This window comes from Papio anubis, chromosome 8, assembly GCF_008728515.1.
Source record: "Papio anubis isolate 15944 chromosome 8, Panubis1.0, whole genome shotgun sequence".
In the NCBI taxonomy this organism is placed as follows: Eukaryota; Metazoa; Chordata; class Mammalia; order Primates; family Cercopithecidae; genus Papio; species Papio anubis.
This window is the reverse complement of record NC_044983.1, coordinates 24,128,746-24,148,449: the sequence shown is the minus strand read 5'-3', so window position 1 is coordinate 24,148,449 and position 19,704 is coordinate 24,128,746. Positions and strand designations below refer to the sequence as shown.

At 44.1% G+C, this 19,704-nt stretch overlaps 1 protein-coding gene and 1 pseudogene across 2 annotated transcripts in view; one reads left to right on the top strand and one right to left on the bottom strand.

Moving 5' to 3' along the window:
* The window catches only part of EBF2 (EBF transcription factor 2), a 202,483-nt gene that overhangs the window by 62,893 nt on the left and 119,886 nt on the right, over positions 1–19,704 (top strand). The gene's annotated exons all lie outside the window — the stretch shown is intronic.
* LOC108587187 lies at positions 13,231–13,773 on the bottom strand (annotated as a pseudogene).

Sequence of the window (19,704 nt, the reverse complement as noted above, 5' to 3'; positions counted from 1 at the left end):
GTGTTCAGGCTCAGTCCCACCCAGCCAGCGTTCTGGGAACTGGGAGAATCAGCAGTTCAGTGTGGGTGTTCTAGGCAGTTTTCTCACCACTTCCCATTTAGCAAATGTCTGAAGAAATAGCTCACAGAATTGGCAGTGGAGTTCAGAACATTGGAGTATGGGAAAGAAGAACTTCAACTGTTTTTGAAGCATAAATGGGAACTGAAGCCCAGGTGTCCGAGCGCAGAGAACTAAAAATGCCCATCCTAATCCAAACTCTAATTGGGTCAACTTTATATGTAATATGAGGGGCTTAAATCACAGGAAACCTCTCTCCGTGACAAATGCAGCCAGGTACCTTTTGTAAAGTTTAGTTCATGAGCTATGTTAGACTCTACCAGACAGCCTTTGGTTCACAGAAACTTTTATTCTATTATCCAGTTATGAAGCCCTTAATTTGCATTTAACTGTCAGATTATTTGGAAAATTTACATCTAGATCTTTCCATTTAAGGAAAGGAGAACTGAGCGTCTATTCCATATACTGTTTTGCTGGATGAATAACTGCACAGATTTTTTTTTTTTTTTTTTAAGATGGAGTCTCACTCTGTCACCCAGGCTGGAGTGTACTGGTGCCATCTCAGCTCACTGCAACCTCTGCCTCCCAGGTTCAAGTGATTCTCCTGCCTCAGCCTCCCTAGTAGCTGGGATTACAGGCACCTGCTACCACTTCTGGCTAATTTTTGTATTTTTGGTAGAGACGGGGTTTTGCCACTTTGGACCAGGCTGATCTCAAACTCCTGACCTCAGGTCCACCTCGGTTTCCCAAAGTGCTGGGATTATAGGCATGAACCACCACATCGGGCCTTGCACAGGTTTTTACACTGGAAAATGCAGATGCATGTTGTCTGACTGCATTGGTTCACACATTTCCCTCCCACTTCTATTGCCCTATCCATTTCATTTTGGAACCCAGATGCTCCATTTTGCCTTGCAACAATTGACACGAATCACAGAGCATCAACTTCATACTCTTGATACAGTGCTAGGTGAGGGAAGATGGGATGGGGGCAGGAATCTGGTCAAGGTCTAGGCCACTCCTGCTGGCTAGAAGTTAGAAGCAAGGAGATGAAAAAAAATGCACGTGCAAAGAGAGTGATGCAAGACAGCAGAGCATTGAGACCTCACTGCATGGTTGGCACAAGGTGGTGGCAGCCAAAGCAGGGATCATCAGGGAGGATGAGAAAGGAGGCTTCTGGGGCAGAGCAGGGAGGAGCAAGGCTTAGAGAGGAACAAACAAGAGATGTTCTTCAAGTTTCAGGAGCTGGGAACCAAAACTGTGTGGTAGTTGAAGTTCTCTGCTCATGGACTTTCTACCACTGAGCTGGTTACACCTTCCCCAGGACAGGTCGCAGTTACTTCAGGGGTGAGGGGGCCACCCCCCACCACAGTGCTGGGGTTGCAGTTTTCTCATGGGTTCCCAATGACACCCCTCCCCCACTGCTTTCCTCCAAGGCATTTAGCATCTTTTTTTTTTTTTTTTTTTTTTTTTTTTTTTTTTTTTTTGTAGTGGTGGCCTCCCAGTGTCATTAGGCAAGTCAAAGGTCATCGGTCTAGAAATTGACACACTTGACCCATTTCCTTTCTGCGCTGGACCTGGAGTCTGGAGCAGCTCCCCCTGGGACCATGTGAAGGGCTTGAAGCCGAGTCTTCAGTGCTTTCTTCCCATGAGGTGTATAATTCGATATTTATTGCCTCTCTCCCCAACAAGGTCTATGATGCCACTGGGATCCATTCGGTAAAGAATGCTGATCCCCTTTATGAATTTTTGATGGTGGAGGAGGAGCATTGGAGGCCACTGGGGAACCTTGTGAAATGGAAATGTTTTTTCTTTTTGATCTTTCTTTTTCTTTTCTTTCCTTCCTTCTTTCCAGCACGCTTACCGTTGTTGCAATGTCTGGACTTCTCTGAATGTCAGTGTGTACTCTCTTTAAAAGAAGGAAGAATCATAGTTCTTTAAAGCAGCAGCCTCAACACCTCCTTACACATTTAACTGTGTTTACAACAACAGTGGAAACTTTATTCAGGAAGAGAGATGTTCAGGTCAAGAAACAAAAATTCAAAATAAAACAGAGCAACAAATAAGGTCCACTCTGGAATGGGAGAGGATAAAGGATGCCCCTCCCACCCCCGCTGTTCCGTTTTTTGGTGGTCTGAGGGGGTAGCACTCAAGGGACTGAGAGAGTCAGGATCTGTATTTCATTGCTGAGAATTTGACAGCTACAGTGCAAAGCAATACAGTCCTGCTTTTTATTAGCCTGTGTGAGTCCAGCACAGAATGAAGCTTTTTTTTTTTCTTTTCATTTTTCAGAGGTAGAAGTTTTTGCCAAACTATGAGATGATTTAACCACAATTTCCTTCCTGAATTTTTTTTCTAAAAGGGGGGAGGGGATAGTTGGGTGGGTGTTATTGTTTAATACGATTTAAACAGGGTCTCTATTTTGTGGCCGGAACAGCCTTTCATGCCCTTTATCTGTACTGGGATTTCAGCTGGGTTTTTATTTTGGTGACATATGGCCCATCGTATAATAAAAAGAGACGAACCATTCAGATTTAATTTGAGTGGCTAAGGACGTCAGAAGGGCTGCAAGGGGAGGCTGTACCTGAGCTTTCATTTGTTTTAAAAAAAAACGTGCAGAGAAGTTGAGAAGGTGACTTTTGGAATTAGTTTGGTTTGGAGGCATTAAGTCCCAGATCAAGAGAGAAGGTCAATTTGTAAGTTTGGGAGATATGCCAGCCCTGCTCGCTCTTTTATTGGAGAATTGCCTGTGGGGCCTTTCAGAGTATCTGCCCTTCAGGGGTCCTGTGTTCCACCTGCTTCCCCCTTAAACAGGGAAATGGGCTTTTAAAAATATTACGCAGCACGCCACAGCCATCTCCTGATCCAAATGCCGTGTGGCATGACACAATGTGACTCGAGGGCCGGGGGCAGGGCGAGGGTTTGCAGCTGCCACACGGAGCCCGTCCGGTGCAGGGACCATTTCTTAGCCCAGCGTGCAGTTCCCTCGGAGGCCACGGCCCACCTGGCCTCCACATACCCTGGCAGCCTGCCCAAATCATTTTCTCTCCTTTCAAACCCAAACACTGTCATGGAGGAAATGCTTTTTGCATCTGCGGGACACACAGCAACTTGTGATGGTTTTGTGTGCTTTGGGTGTGACAGTGACAGAGTCAGCAAAAAGATTCGTGCAGTCACACAGGAATCTCACCATCGTTTTCTACGTGAATCCTTCACACGGGTGTGTTTTCAGATGAGCTACGGTATTCGGAGAACCCTCCGTGTCACAAGATAAGGGTGCTGCGTGGTTTGAGCAGCCCGTTTTCCAGCCTGAAGCCACTGCAAGCTTCAGAATGAACCCTACCCCTCCTCCCCGGCCCGCCAACGTCAGACCCGTTATTTACCTTCCATGTCTTAGTGCGCATCTTTGGCATCGTCTTTTACTAGCTTTCATTACTGCATGGATTGTGTCCACTGTGCACTGAAGGGCCCCTTTGTGTTGCTTCCGATTAACTGCAACGACAGCATTTGATACCACTGCATTTGATACGGCACAAGGAGGAAGGCGCCTTGGTTATGTTTCCTTGGGCAAAGCACAGGCCATGGCGGGGTTGAGTGTGGGGGTCCCATTTCCTGGGTGAGCTCAGGCTCTGAACCTGCAGCCACAGGGCTAAGCGCACCTTTCCTCTTTCATTCATGTGGGGCTCAGGAGGGCTGCACCTTGTTTTCTTTAGTTCCCAGAGACAGCTTGGTTTCGACCATTGCTGCGACGCCCCTCATCGCCATCATGGGATAACCAGGATGACCATCTCCGCCGCTCTTCTAGCCAGCTGCCAATAGCATTCCTGATTTATTTGGAGCAACTTGGAGATCCGCTGCTAACAGCCATCTTGATGAGAAACAGCACTATAATTGCCTGGGGAGAAAGGCAGGCATTTAGCAGTCGTAAAAGAAAATCTGCCCACCACCAAACCAAATGCCGCTGCTCTCCGTCCATGTGGTGGCCACCTTACTCCCCACCGGAGGCCCCTGGAGGCGGGCCTGGGCCTTCCCTGGCTTCTTAATCCTCTCCATTTTGAATCTGGGGTTTGCCTTGATTCTTTCTTGTTCCTCTGGGGGTAGACCAAGCACATGGGGAGGGGGCTGCAGTATTCAATGCATGCTTTCTGGGGCTTCCAGTGTGATGAGGGTTCGGTGACAGGAGCTTCTGCCGGCCTCTGGGGCTGCCCAGCAGCCTGTGACCACAGTTGATCAGCTGGGGGTTTATGGTGCTCTCTCCCTCTTCAAAGTGACAACGGGATAGGGCCAAGAAAAAAAAAAATTACAGTAAAGCTCAAATCAAACCAAAAGTCAGGCTAGAGGGGAACATAATGAAATAATAATGGTCCCTAACTTTTTCCCCTTCTGTGGGCATCACAGAGGTTGCTTTCTTCCCTCAGGTACTCATGTTGTCTTAGTCTCTGTCTACAGTCCCCAACTCACCTTATATTTCTGTAGCTAGGAAAATGTGTCTTTGACACGTGTCACAGAAGAAACTGTCAGCCAATAGTATTTGTACATCTGCACTTCAGGCAAGGAAGTCAAAGCTGACTTGGAATGAACCCTGTTCATGCCAGGGGTCAGATCAGAGAGGACCACCACTTCCTTGCCCGGGAACAAAGGCATAACTAGCTTGTTTGAAGAAGGTGCTTTCTTCATGCTCTTGACCTCCTTTCTTTCTCTTCTTCCTCCTCCTCTTGCTCTTCTACTTACCTTCTTCTGTCATGGTCAGAACACAGCTGGGGGCAAGAGAGAAAATTCAGGGTTTTGTGGCTTGGCAAATCAATGATCACTCCTCATGCATTTATCAAGCACCCCTCTTCATGTGGGGTGCTGTGTAGAAAATGTGCAAAATCACAGGCCTTACCCGCTTTAACTGGGGAAAGGAAGCTCGTGTTTGATAGAGGAATTGGGTTCAGCTGGGCTGAAGTGTCTACGGCTCTGTCCAGGATTAAATGAGATAAACTATGGGGAAGTACCTGATCCACTGGGGGCATGCGATGTGCACGTATTAAGGGGATAGCTCTGAGACCCCGCCCTGCCCTTCACTGCACCCCCAAGCCACCTCTCCCTTGCACAGAGGTGCCTGATAGTCAGAGATTCATGCCAGGGAATGAGGGCAGGCTCTGGGTTTGGAAATGCCTCTGCTGTATTCCCTAATCAGATCTCAGTCAGATAACAGCTCAGACCTGGGAACATGAGATTTTAATGTGAAATGAATAAGTACCCTGAGACTGAAGCTTGTCACTGCTGCACATCTGGAATCACTTACAGCTGGGTAAATTCACTGGGAGCTGCAACTCAAGAGAACATGGAGTTTAAAAGGAGGTGCACAGCGCGTTCCTTTTAATGTCTAAACAGTCTGATGTTGACAAGCCTTTCACATTAACCCCAAAGTGGCAAAGTTTAAACCCTTTATTATCCGATTCTGTTTGGCAAATCATTTAGAGGCTTAAGGGTCTGTGTTTACCGGGAAAAGGCCAATCTTTATTTTTGTCTTCTTCCAACACAAGCAACCCTAATGTGTACACATTTATGTTTACTTAGAAGGTTTAAAAGACCTTCAGCATTAAGTGAGAATCAGGCTAGAGAAAAAAGTTATTTTTATTTATTTATTTATTTTTAAGAAAGCCCCTCATCTCTTTAGAACACAAAAGGCATGAGCATTGCAAACTCTGGAAACTATATCAGATTAACAAATAAGTAAAGAAGAAATACAGGAAATCGTTTCCAAATATTATTAGTCCTCAGTCGAAATATATTGTATCTTGGCAGCTCACCGCAACTCTGTGTCATTTTCCTAAGGATTTGCCCAGAATGTTATGAGTGACTCTAAAGATGGTGAATGGTAGTTTGGGTTCTATTGGGGACTACAAAATATTATGGAAGTTAGAAAGCTTAACAGTCGAACAGTGCTTAATAACCATCTCTTGGACCTGTTTCCAAATTGGCAAAATTATATAGATCTGCATTACAGCATGTGAAAGAACATGGAAAAAGACTGCAAGTGGTTTCAAGACCTAGATTCAATAATAATTTCATAATTTTAACCACATCCATGAAAAGCAATGAAGACGTTTTAATTTATCTTCATAAAAAGGATGATGCAAGAGAGTTGAATTTTTAATTTTCACTGGAGGAGGGTTTTCATAGTAATTGAATTTATTATTATTTCATTTTAAAGAAGACCCCAAACTAAGAACTTGGGTAAATCTGACTCTACAGAAGGGATCTCTGTGGACGTTTCTGGCATTGGTTTGAATCCTATCGAAGAAGTTCATGAAGATTAAGATTGCAGCATAGTTTTGACCACAGCTGTTCATCCTTTAGATGTAGTTTTTAACTTTTCTTTGGCAGCTGCTCAAGTTCAAATCTGAAATCACCAGTTATCAACTTTGCTGGAACAGAATTTTCAGATTCTGGGATAATTTTCTGCATATTAACCCTCCGTGGTAATCGTGTGCACTGTGTCAATCTTTACCACTCGGGATACTGTAGAGTTACTGTAGAAATGAAAATAAAACTTTTTAGAATGTTGCTTGGGAACATAAATACTCATTTAATATAATCCTGCAGGTCTGGGTTAGGCAAGCAAAAGATGAAAGACTCTTAGAATCTTGTTTACACAAAAATATTTCCTATAGCACAGTTTTTAAAACTGAAAATGAAATCAGGCTCTGTACATTTCAAATATTTCATTTAATAAAGCCAGTGCATATGATCGCATATTAAGAACCTGCAAAGCATATTATTCAACTGATAAAGGCTTAGATGTGTACTTAACCCTATCGCACTATTTAACCTGGAAAAATGTGCATCTGAATTTTATCCTAGAGAAGTGATAAGAAAGGAATCTGATACTGCTTTCAGTGTCTGTCTACATTACATTATGTGCCTGTGGTGTGTTTTACTGAGCCCGTTGATTCTGTACCAACTAAACTTCATCGAGAATGAAACCTCCAAGGCCTTTTCAGCTTTGCATGATGTAAACTGCTGTAAAATTTGAAACATGTATCGTTTCTTTCATTTTCCCCTGTAGTCCCTGCTCCCCGGGCTGAGCAGAGGATGTGATTTTCAGCGCAGTAGTTCCTGTGTTAACAGGAGCTTCTGAGGCCAGGATGTGAAGTTTCATTTTATTTTTTCTGACTTGGGTGTATGGTGTTTTAGGAGTGGGATTTCGAGCCGAGGCTGCAACGGCTTTAACTTTGTGGTCTCTGATTAATCTCTTTGCTTTGTGTTTCTGGTAGAAACACCACCACCACCGAAGGTAACGCTTATTTGAGAAATGGATGTCAGCTTAGTAACAAGAGGGGCGGGGCAGCCGGTAGCTTGATTGTTCTGGATGAGCTATCAGGGATCTGCTGGGAATACTGGTGTTTTGACCCTGATGGCCCTCAAAGTGCTGAGTGTGGAAAATGGGAAGTCTCCTCGGATCTCAAAATGCACAGGATGTCAGAAAAATGCAGTTCTTGGAAAACTGTATTTTTTTGGCTAGAGTAGGATGGGGGGCAGGGGGAGTTTGGCAGGAAGGAAAGCAGGGACTCATAATTATTTTGCTGTCCAAGTTCCAGTGTCTTTATTGTTACTATATTTGTATATCATCAGAAATATTTTTTAAAATACGAACTAAAATATGTTCTAAATCACTTAATTGAAGAGCCAAATTCTAACTCAGTTGTTTGTTTAGTCCACACCACATTAAAAGTTCAAACTAAGATTTTACCAAGTTTTCTGGCTCTAGGCACTAATTGATATCTAAATCAGCTTTTCCCAGTCAGGTAAAAGGATAGAAGTTTTCACTTTGATCACTGGGATACTTCTCCAGCAATTGTTTCAGCTATAGTCAGTGTAAGGAGATACAGTGTACTTGGATGAAATCTTTCATTTACTCTTACTTTCTGGGGATGGTCAGGCCTGCAGGATGAAGCCACTGGTTGCTCACATCAGCAGTGGGATGACCGGAAGTCAGTGGGAGATGCTGGCAAGAGCACTAGGTGAGGAGTCTTGGGTCCTGGAGCCTGGTCTGGTTTTGTCCACTCCATCTGTGACCTGTGCCACTTCCCCTTGGTGCTTAGTGAGCTCATTCGTAAAATCAGAGTCAGACAACATGATCTCACCTGCCTCTTCCTACTCTAAAATGTGTGTGTTTGGTAAGAACTGTAAAATCTTTTGCATTGTTTCCATTTGGAATTCTCATAGACAGAGATGTGGTACTCAGATCTCACATTTTCTGGAAATGAGCAGAGAGCCCTATAGGTTTTCTAATAGAAATGAAAAGCTTAGGCTGGATGTGGTGGCTCACACCTGTAATCCCAGCACTTCGAGAGGCTGAGGTGGGTGAATTGCTTGCTCCCAGGAGCTTGAGACCAGCCTGGGCAACATAGTGAGACCCTGTCTTTATAAAAAGTACAAAAATTAGCCATTTGTGGTGGCGCATACCTGTTGTCCCAGCTACTAGGGAGGCTGAGGTGGGAAGATCGCTTGAGCCCAGGAGGTGGAGGCTGCCGTGGGCCGTGATCACATCACTGCATTCCACCTGGGCTACAGAGCCTGACCCTGTCTCAAAAAAATAAAAAGAAAAACAGACTAGCTTCAAGGGGGAAAAACAGTCTAACAAAGCAGACAGATTTGAGGATGGAAATATGATTTGAGAGTTGTTATTTTCTTTTAAGTTAACTTTTATTAGCATGTAGTTTGCATTTTTAAAAAAGTTAAATTTGTCCCTTCGCTGACTTTGCCCACCTTTGGAAATTCCACCTCCTCCTAAATTTTCAAAGGGAAGTCCAAAATATTGCTTAACTGTGCATTGAAGCCAGTCCAGTGTGGTAGGAAACAGAAGATCTGCCCTGTAAATATGATCCGGAGTAGAACAGGATCAAAGGCACTGAAACGGCTTCAGTAATATTCTGTTTAGGGGACTGAGGCCGGGCAGGGGAAAGAAAGGTAATTAGCTAAAAGGATGGAATCAGCATTTAAAAATCCCCAAATACATATCTTAATGTTAACTTTTTATTTTTATTTTTTGAAGTCTGCCCAAGTTCATATTTACCTGAGAGACCAGTTGGCACCTAAGGACAGCCTGGTTCTCTCAGGTAAATAACAAACACTTTGCAGGCCGCCTAATTGTGTTCCATACCCTGGAGACTGCAGGCCTCCCGGGTAAATGCTGTGCTTTGGAAACTCAATGAAAAAGGAACACACAAATGTGCATCCAACTAGAGCCCAGGGCAGAGCCTGCAGAGGAAACCAAAGCTCCCACTCTTGGAGTGGGACAAGGTTGGGTGGGAGTTGGGGAAAGAGGGACTTACTTTGAAATGTAAGGCAAGCTCAAACATGATTTATGAAAAAGGTTATTTTCAAAAAATAAAAAAAGCCAAACTACATTGTATTGCATATTGTACCTGCTTGTTTTCATATGAAATATCATCTCCCCTAGTCTTTGAAATACAGCTTGTATTGCCTGTGATTTTACACATTGTGGCCCACTCGGCCCCCATCGTCCCCACGTATACTTTGAGCATGAGGCACAGTGCCTGGGAACATTGGGCCTGGGTCCCGGCTTCCTCATCTTCCTGTGTGACCCTCAGCAAACCACGTTTCCTCTCTGGCCTCCTTTTTGTTGGTCTGCAAAATGAGGCAGGGGTTTCCATAGTCTCTTAAATCCTTTTTTTGCTCCAACAGTCTATGAAATAATCCAGGGATTTTGCGTCAGGTTTAAAAGTCGTTATGTGTCCATTAGAGGTAATCTCACGCTGCCCACCCAGATTCTAAACTTTACTTCCACTGATGACAGAGGCGGTTCATTCAATCCTCCCAAACCACACCATCCCCATCCAAAATATACCACCCCAAAGCCACCCCCAGAGGAAAGTGCTGTTTGCTGGCGGAAGTCAGAGGCAGCTCTTCCCATCTCAGACCCAAGGCAAGGGACGGTGCCTCCCTCAATCCCTGGTCATAGGTGAACCAAGTTTGTAATTTTTGGCTCCCTCGGGTTCTGCAAAGGAGGGGACCTTGTGATCCGTGATTGCTGTCATCAGGGAGAGCCTGTCTGACGTGAGGCCTGGAAAGCCTCTCTCCAGGTCAGCATGCTCCTCTCTCTTGATTTCTGCAGCCTAGCTCTCCCCTTTGCATTCCGGGGAACAGCCACGCAGTCCCCACTCTCTGTCCAGGATCCTTGTCTGTCAGCTGGAGCCAGCTCTGCCACCCCCTTGCAGAGCACTAACCTTTTGATTTAACTTATTTGCCACAGCAGGACTATCACCGAAAGGGGAACAATGCGCCCTGGCCATCTGGCCTTGGCCGCCCGAGGCACCCAGCCTTGCAGCCCAGGGTTCTTGGAGGGGCCGCTGTGAGCTGTAGAGATTCCCACCAGCCTCCCTAGACGGGTGCCCTATTTTTGTTTTTTTGCAAATCAACCTTTTAAAATCCAGATGCAGGCTATAGCCAGTGACTCAGAAAACCATAAATAATACAGCAGCCTTAGCTCAAGGAAAAAAAAAAACTACACACACACACACACACACACAAAGGTGTATCTATCATTATACTTAGCCAGTAACAAGCCAAAGGTAAAGTTTTGTGGTTTTTTTTTTTTCTTCCCCATGACCCTTAAGCAAGTGTGACAGGCATTAACCTATCAATATTAGTGAGTGATTTAAAATACCAACCAACATTTGCCTGCAATAATTTCTGTTGTAAACGGCTCCTTCTGGGCCCTCCTACCAGTAATTCAGCGCTCATAAATCAGAACCCAGAACGCGGTGCTTGGCTCTTGCCCTGGGCGATTCTCGAGGTCTTTTTTTGGGGGGTGGGGTCTGGAATCCATTCACATTGTAGTGTTTCCCTCTTGTCTCTGCTGCCACCTTCAAACGGGGCATTGAAGAGAACATGGGTCTGCGAAATGAGACTGAACTCTGTTGCCCAGGATGCCTCCGAACTTTATTCTGGTGACAGGAAGTACTGGCTTCTTTTTTCATCACTCTTTCTGGACACACTGTCAAGGAGCTAAGCTGGCTTTTGGTGGAGGGAATTCCATCTAGATTTTTCCACATTAGCCAGGTGTGTTGGAAGGTCCACTCCAAGATGGGAATTTTTGTTGAGGTGAAACTGCTAAGAGTGGAGGTTGCCGGGTGCGGTGGCTCATGCCTGTAATCCCAGCACTTTTGGAAGCTGAGGCAGGAGGATCGCTTGAGCCCAGGAGTTCAAGACCAGCCTGGGCAACATAGTTAGACTCTTTCCTACAGAAAACATAAAAAATATTAGCCAGGCATGGTGGCATGTGCCTGTAGTCTCAGTTACTCAGGAAGCTGAAATGGGAGGGTTGCTTGAGCCCAGGGGTTCAAAGCTGCAGTTAGCTGTGATCATGTCACTGTACTCCGGCCTGGGTGACAGAGCAAGATGCTGTCTCTAAATAAATAAATAAATAAATAAAGTGGAGGTTGCAGATACAAGAACAAGAAGAGACGGAGAAGAACAGCAGAAGTGAGTGACCCAGCATGAGGGAAGCAGGCACAGGGAAGTAAGAGGTGATGGAAAGTTCTGGACAAGGCGTAATGCAAGCACCAACCTGGCCAGAACCAGCAGGCCTCATTTCTGCAGGCTGCATCCTTCTGACCCACATTCTGGCTCGCAGAGGCAACTTGGGTACAGTCATGCAACCAAATAACATACCCACTTCAAGTAAGGTAATTTCTTTAGAGTTAAGAGATTTATTAGGGGAGCCTGAAGAGTGGGGAGGGGGTGTCGGGGAGGGACTGAGACCCATCTGGTTTGTTGTGGGTCTTTTTTTATTAGAAGAGAAAAAAAATCGTTCTGTGGGTTCATATGTCTAAGGAGAGCTCAATTAAAGTTATTTGCTGGAGCTTAAAATATGCCCGCACCTGCTTCAGCGCCAGGCTCTGAGACCGACACATGCTCCCAGAAGGCGGAGCAGATGAAGGCTCCTGTCGAGGCGAATGGAAGAGCAGGGGACAGACTTTCACTCATGCTTTGGTACCAGCCTAGGATGGGGATGCCAGCAAGCAACCCGGAGGCAGCGTCCTGGTTCATCTGGAAACCAGAGCCTGTGGTCAGCCCTGCCTGGCTGCAGTCCTCTGCAGCTGCCTCTCTGGGTCAGGAGGATGCTTCTCTCTCTAAGCAGACTGGAAAGAATAGATCCAGCAGAGGGAACGACATAAAGAGACTGCATTACCTTAACCAAGTCACTTGCATCTCTGGGTGGCCCTTTCCTCTTGATACTAGGAAGGTCATAAAATCTGTTCCAGAGCTTCGTGGTGAGGATAAAAACTAATAATGGCTAACATTCGCCATGCATCACACACTGTGCTAAGCCTGCCTTACACATCATCCCGTTGACTTTTCACCGCAACCCCAAGAAACAGGTATTGCTGTCAGGCACGGTGGCATGTGCCTGTAGTCTCAGTTACTCAGGAGGCTGAAGTGGGAGGGTCACTTGATCCCAGGAGTTCAAAGCTGCAGTGAGCTGTGATCGTGCCACTGCCCTCCAGCTTGGGTGATAAGGAAACTGGTGCGAGGAGAGATTTTGCCTGGATCCATCTGACCCCAAACCTGACCTTTGAGCCACCCTGCCTCAAAGGAGACTCATGAGTGAGAAAGAAATTCCGAATAATACAACGATAAAGTTACTTGCCCTAAGATGGGCTCTAGTGAAGCAAACATGCTCTCATTGAATATGCTCTTTGCCCTGTTGCCATCTCAGTTTAGAAAGTGTCCTCCCAGGATGGATGCCCAATGGATGTGGGTACTGCACTTCCTGTCTCCCGGAAGGGAGTCCAGACCTGGAAGAACTCGGAAGGGTCAGCGGGCCTTCACCCCTGCTCTCAAAAGCACAGGAGAACTCTGGAGACAAGAGTCTCCATTATCTTCTATTTTCTGAAACAGGTGATTGATCTCAGAGCCTCGCTTTCTAGCTCTCAGGGCTTGATGAATTCTTTTATTCTGGATTCCTAGGCTTTTCACAAGAAATGGAGCCAGTTTTAGACACCAAGGAAGGAATTCACGAATGGGACAGAGAGGAATTTGCTAGCTCTCATTGATGGAGTTTGTCATTACACAGACCTGAACCTAAATCTTTTTAGACAATTCCTCCTTCGGGGTTTCACTTTGAGATGTCTTTTTTTTTTTTTTTTTTTTCAGCCCAGAGGTCTTTTATTTTATTTTTTTAACACTCATTATGCCATGAATTCATAGGGAATAGGTTCCAGCAGCTCAGGCTCCTTCCCATTGGTTCTCACAAAGTGTGCTTCTCTGGGTGGAGCAGGTTGGCGCTTCAGTTGAACCCAGGTACCTTTCTCTTTGGCTTCTTTCTTTTTCTGATCATTTTCCTTCACGCGTTTCAGGAAGCTATCTCAGCTCTTAGAGTGCTTAATGTGCTCAATACGTACATTAATTCTCTTGGCAAGAATCTTGCCCTTAACTTCTTTGTTTACAACAATGCCAACAGCAGTAGACTCTCCCAGTTTTGCCATGGTAACACTTGTGGGGCATTCCTTTTTGAACGGTACCCATTCCCTTGATGTCTACGATATCACCTTTCTTATAGATTCGCATATACGTGGCCAAAGGAACAACTCCATGTTTTCTAAAAGGCCTAGAGAACATATATCGGGTGCCTCTCCTCTTTCCCTTTGTGTTCGTCATTTTGGCAAATTACTGGAAGATGGCGGTTCCGGCTGAAAGGAAAAGGTGTCTCCAATCTGGGGGAGAGAATCCAGAGATCAATGACCATTAATCTCCATTTGAAGGGGACTTTTTGGTTGTGTGATTCACTGAGATTCTTTTTTTTAAAATCAAAACCTTTTGATCATTTTAAGTTTTTAAAAAAATTATTTGTGGTAAAATATACTTACCGCCTTAACCATCTTTAAATGTGCAGTTCAGTAGTGCTAAGTACATTATTGTGCAGCCATCACCATCATCCAGCCTCAGAAATTTCATCTTATAAAACTGACACTCTGCTGGGCATAGTGGCTCGTGCCTGTCATCCCAGCACTCAGGGAGGCCTAGGTGGGCATATCACTTGAGATCAGGAGTTCAAGACCAGCCTGGCCAACACAGTGAAACTCCATCTCTATAAAAAAAATACAAAAATTAGGTGTGGTGGTGCATGCCTGTAATCCCAGCTACTGGGGAGGCTGAGGCAAGAGAATCACTTGAACCCAGAGGGGTGGAGGTTGCGGTGAGCTGAGATCATGCCACAGCACTCCAGCCTGGGCGACAGAGTGAGAATCTGTCTCAAACAAGCAAACAACAAACAAACAAAATCACCTCACAATCTGTACCCATTAAACAGCAACTCCCATTTTCCCCTCCCCCCAGCCACTGGTAACCACCATTCTGCTTTCTGTGTCTATGAATTTGACTGTTCTATGAACCTCATGTACGTGGGATTATACAATATTTGTTTATAACTAGTTTGTTTCACTTAGCGTAATGTCCTCGAGGCTTATCCATGTTGTCGCGTATGTCAGAATTTCCTTCATTTTTAAGGCTGAAGACTATTCCACTATATGGTTATACCATATTTTTCTATCCTTTCATCTGTTGATGGACACTTTGGGTTGCTTCCCCCACTTGGCAATGGTGAATCACACTGCTTTGAACATTATACAAATGACTCTTCAAACCCTGCTTCCAGTTCTGGGGAGATAGAGACCCACAAATGGAATTGCTAGATCATGATTCACCGAGATTAGGTAGCTGTGAAGTGTCCTGTCCTTCATTAAATAGCCCACCCATGTGCAGAAAAAAGTACTGACTACAGCCTATACTTCGGGGACATTTAAAAAGTTTTTATGCTGATTCTCTCAGTTAAGCTGCATACTGTAAGTGCATATTGTATGCATGTACAAACTCTTGAGTATATACTGTGTGTATATATGCTGTGTGCACCAGGCACTGTAGTAAGTGCTTTATCTGGAAACCTCATTTAATCTTCTGAATGACACTCCTATTTGGCAGGTTCTGTCCTTACCCTTGTTTTACATGTGAGTTTCCTGAGGTTGAGAGATTAAGAAATTTGCCCCAGTTTTAAGTGGAGGAACATAAACTCAAACCTAGGCATTCTGACTTCAGAGCTGCAGTCTGAGTTGCTACTCTTTGCTGCATTCATGGAGACAGAGTAAGGAAACTAGTCCTTCAATGCATCCTCACTCTTGCCCCCAACACACATAGATTTATGATTTTTTGATTTTACAATGGTGTGAAAGTGATATGCGTTCAGTAGAAGCTGTACAAACTCCCATACAACCATGCTGTTTTTCACTTTCAGTACAGTATTCAATAAATGACGTGAGCTATTCAACATTTTATTATAACATAGGCTTTGTGTTAGATGATTTAGCCCAACTATAGGCTAAAGTAAATGTTCTGTACACATTCAAGGTAGTTTAGAGTAATAAGCTATGATGCTTAGTAGGTTGGATGTATTAAATGCTTTTTTGATTTGTGATATTTTCAATTTATATTGAACTTATTGGGATATAACTCCATTGTATGTTGAGCATCTGTACATGGATCCAATTCTCTACCCAAGAAAGAGCTCCGTTTTTCTTTGTATCTTCTAAAACTTAGCTACAGATTTTGAAGCTCTTGCCTTAGCCTCTGTTCTTAGCAATGGTTTAATAAACATTCATCTTTTCCTTTCCTGCCTCTCCCAATGTCAGTTCCTCTCTAGCAACATGCCGTGTGCACCATTAGTTGGAGGTTTGATTTCCCAAATACATAGACCCATCTGCATTTCATTGCATCATCTCTGATGATGAATTTGTTCATTAGCCTCCTTCTCTCCATTTATTGTAGCGGCATGCATGGCAGCTTTTCTATGGTTACTTCTATGCATTGTTGACATTGGCTCTAGGATTTATATATGTTCAGGGATGGTGTCTGGGCAGGCCCTCTAGTGACCGTCTATAGAAGAGGATCTCTGGCCAACCATGTGACGGGAAGGGCACCACAGCTTGTTGTGGCTGTAGCTTTGTTGCCTTGGTCTGGAGAATTTCTCCTTGCCTTCTCATACACCCCAGCATGCTAGCTATCTGGATTTGGAGAGAAAGGTATGTGGGCTGCCTGGCTTTACTGACTCTCTTACTACCCAAATGGCAAGAAGGTTTGCAACAGGAGAAGGCAGGAAGATCAGGTTCAGTCTTTTCTGAGGAACTCAGAGAGGAGAGGGGCCAAGGCGCTGTCTCATTAGGATTTTGAGAAAGAACTTGGGCTTGTTCATAAAGACCATTCAGAAACCTCTGTCCTATGCTTTGTGTAATAGAATAAAGCCCCCTCAGAGTTAACAGCAAATCTCTCAGGTTGCATTTACCTTCTTGCATCTACGGTTCCCTTTCTTTCTGCCTAAGTAGATATGCTATTGTTGTTTGCAAGGGTGTGGATGAAGGTAGAGTCCAGGAAGTGATTTCCTCTGAGTCCCAGGAGCTTCTAGGAAAAGGCTTGGGATGGTGTGGGAAGAGTAGGGAAGAAAAGCAGTGCCCTGCAATACGTTGCAACCACACCCCTCCTTCCTTCCGGAACAGGGTTGAGTGACTTATGCCACATACACCTGTTCTTAAATTGCCAGGTGATGAATCAAAATCTCCAAAAGCCTAGGCAGCCTCATCCCTGACTTGGAAAACCATGGATTGTCTCTAAGCCTTTAAATGCTTTGTCTCTAAAGCCTCAGGCCTTGGGCAAAAGCCCTCTTGCCCTTTGAGAAGGAGCCAGCCTGGCCCGGAGTTGGGTTGAATGGGTATCTCTGGTTGGATGACTGAACGTTACCTGTCCTTTTTTTCCTTCAACTTCTCCTACCTTGCACTGTTGCAACCTCTGCCCCAGATGATCAGTTGGGGAGGTGACAGTCCTCCACATTTAGTCATTCCTGGGTGAGAGGCTCCTTGTTCATAGAGTGCGGGGGCCAACTGCAGTCAGGATAACTGAGGGCAGGACATGCTTTGCTGATGCTCTAGCAGAGGAAATTGCAGCTTTGCTGCCCTTGGCCAGGTACGGATTGTTGGGGTTCACTCTGCTCTACTTGATCTGCTGTTTGCCGTTCTAGTAAATGCCCTCCCCATCTTTCACCCTGGGAGGGCTGTGGTGACTGCCTCAAGAGGTGACTCTAGGGCCCTACAATGAGTTCATGGGTGAGGCATGTCTCCTTCAGCAAGGGACCCTAATGTCCTCTGGTGGCCCTCATAGCAATGGTCCGCCCTTGTGTCTTTAGTTGGAATGGCAGGGATCAGACTACCCACAGTCAGTTTGAGTTTGTACCATCTCTGGTGTCTGTCATCTCCTGCTGAAAGTTGACAGATAGGATTTCTCCGTGAGTGCGTGCTTACGTTTGTTACATTTACTTTTCACTTCATATATTATTTTTGGCAAGTGAGAAAATATAGAGGACTTTCAATCTCCAAAGTCGTTAGCATTTCCATGCACACTGGATTTAGACTCAGCCTTGCCCTCGTTGGTGAGCTAGAGGAGATCAAAAGCACCCCAAATCTGCATATAAGCAAAGCAGTCTAACCAAGATCTGTCAGCGAGCGCTTTTAATGTTGCTTAACAAAATATGTTACACAAAATCTTTATAGACTGAATAGGTACTTTGAGTTCCAACAAAGTAAAGCAAAGTAAACATTGCTCTTATGGGAAATAAAGTTCTATGTGGTTAGGGGCAGGGCTGTGATTAATTCAGTGGCAATGAAAAGTCCATGAAAATATAGTAAGGTTACTAGCTCTGCTTGAGAAACAATTTAATATCTGCTATGTATTAAATATATATGTGTGTATATATGTTTTAATACCAAATGATGGGTGGTGGGAGAAGAACTGGTATTTCTCATCTTTAATTATAAATTAATGTGCTGATGCTCTAGATATCATAGCTCCATCAATTATTGATGTTGACCTCACTACAGAAATCAGTAAGGAAAACAGAGTGATGAAAGGCAGCATTGAAGAGATGAGGACTAAGTTTCTATGACAGTCCCTCTGTGTGTGCACGCATGCGCCTGTGTGCAAACATCTGCATGTGTATGTACATATAGATAACTCAGTTTACCTTTACAACAATTATCTACTGAACTGCAGATTTCTCAGAGCTCTCGAACTGTAGCCTTGTCCAAAGTGCATGCCTTCATAATGTGCATTTTAACGTTAAATGGTTTTTAATATTCTACATATGGTTTCATGGTTTTAACTCTCCTCTCTGGGAATGAACAGGGCTGTGGTATTATGAATAGTGGACCGTGTCCAGGACACCCACTTACTTCCCTACATATCAAACATGTGGCGCTCCCATTAAACATGGAACTGTCTCTAGAGATTACAGTTGTCCTATCTAATCCAGTCCTGTTTTGTTCCCTCGACCCGGATTGAGAAGGATACATTGTTCTCATACATTCTTTTTTTAATTAAATGCAGTGGACATGTCACGTCCATGAAATATTCCAGGTCTGTTTTCACATCTGTGGTCATTTTCTCCTCCTCTCCTTCCATTTGGCTTTTTGGAAAGAAAACCAACCCTAAATGTATACTTGGATTAATTGATTGGTTGTGTGCAATTTGCCAGGACAGTTTAGATATGATCTTAATTTTTTGTTTCTAATCCCAACAGAATGTTCTCTGTTGCTGCTCTTTCAGACACTCACCAAAGCTCTCGTCATTCCTGTCCAATGATTGTTTGAGTATGATATTCTTATTCAAATTGGTTCATCCAAATTCACTTCTCCCTCCCCTTGTACTGGGGTATGCAAGAGAACCTTTAGGTGCGAGGTATGCCTGTGTGTGTTTTAAGTTGTAATTGCTGGGATCATTTGCTAATTGATCCTATTGATACAAAGTATAAAACCTTCTATATAGACAGCACTTCATCAGCAGCAAGGAAACCTGATATCCCATAAAATTCTCCATTCAATTATAATTTTAAAATACTGGAGTAAACTCCTAGCAATTCACAAGAGGCTAAACTAGAGCCCCATTAGAAGGGTACTACAAGTAAACATTATTAATTATAAAAAATTGCCTAAATTAGATTTTTTTCACACCTGCTTCTTGCTTAATTAGCTAGCAATCCACATATTCCATTCAATTGAACTCTTACTATTTATTCAAGCATACTTGACATTAACATACTGTTTGATGTTTGATATCCTCAGTTTTAATTTAACCACATGACAACAAATGGTGTTTATGAAATACCAGTGAGCTGGAAAAATATCCTGTGTTGTAGTCGCACATGGGAGTGAATAGAGAATTTTTCTTTTGGAAGGGCTTGATGGCAGTAAGAAAATGAGACCCTCATTTTGTTTAATTTTTGAATGTTCTCATTCCTGTTCTCTATCACACCCTGTAAGAGGGCTTTGGAAGGTCCTGCAAGGACAGCATTGGGGCTTTGTTGCAAAAATATCCTTGAGAGCATTAATGATGGAAAAAAGTACTGTGCACCTGCTGGCACTTGGGAAGAATTTTACAGAACTGCCCTCCTATTAAAAACAACATGGCCATTCTTTAGGGATTAAAGAAGAGGGTGGCAGGTACGTGAAGATCTTACAGCTAAATAGGGCTGTCTGGTGTCAGGGAGGAGAAAAATGAAATGCAGAGGCCAAAGGCTAGAAAGAAGTTGGCCAT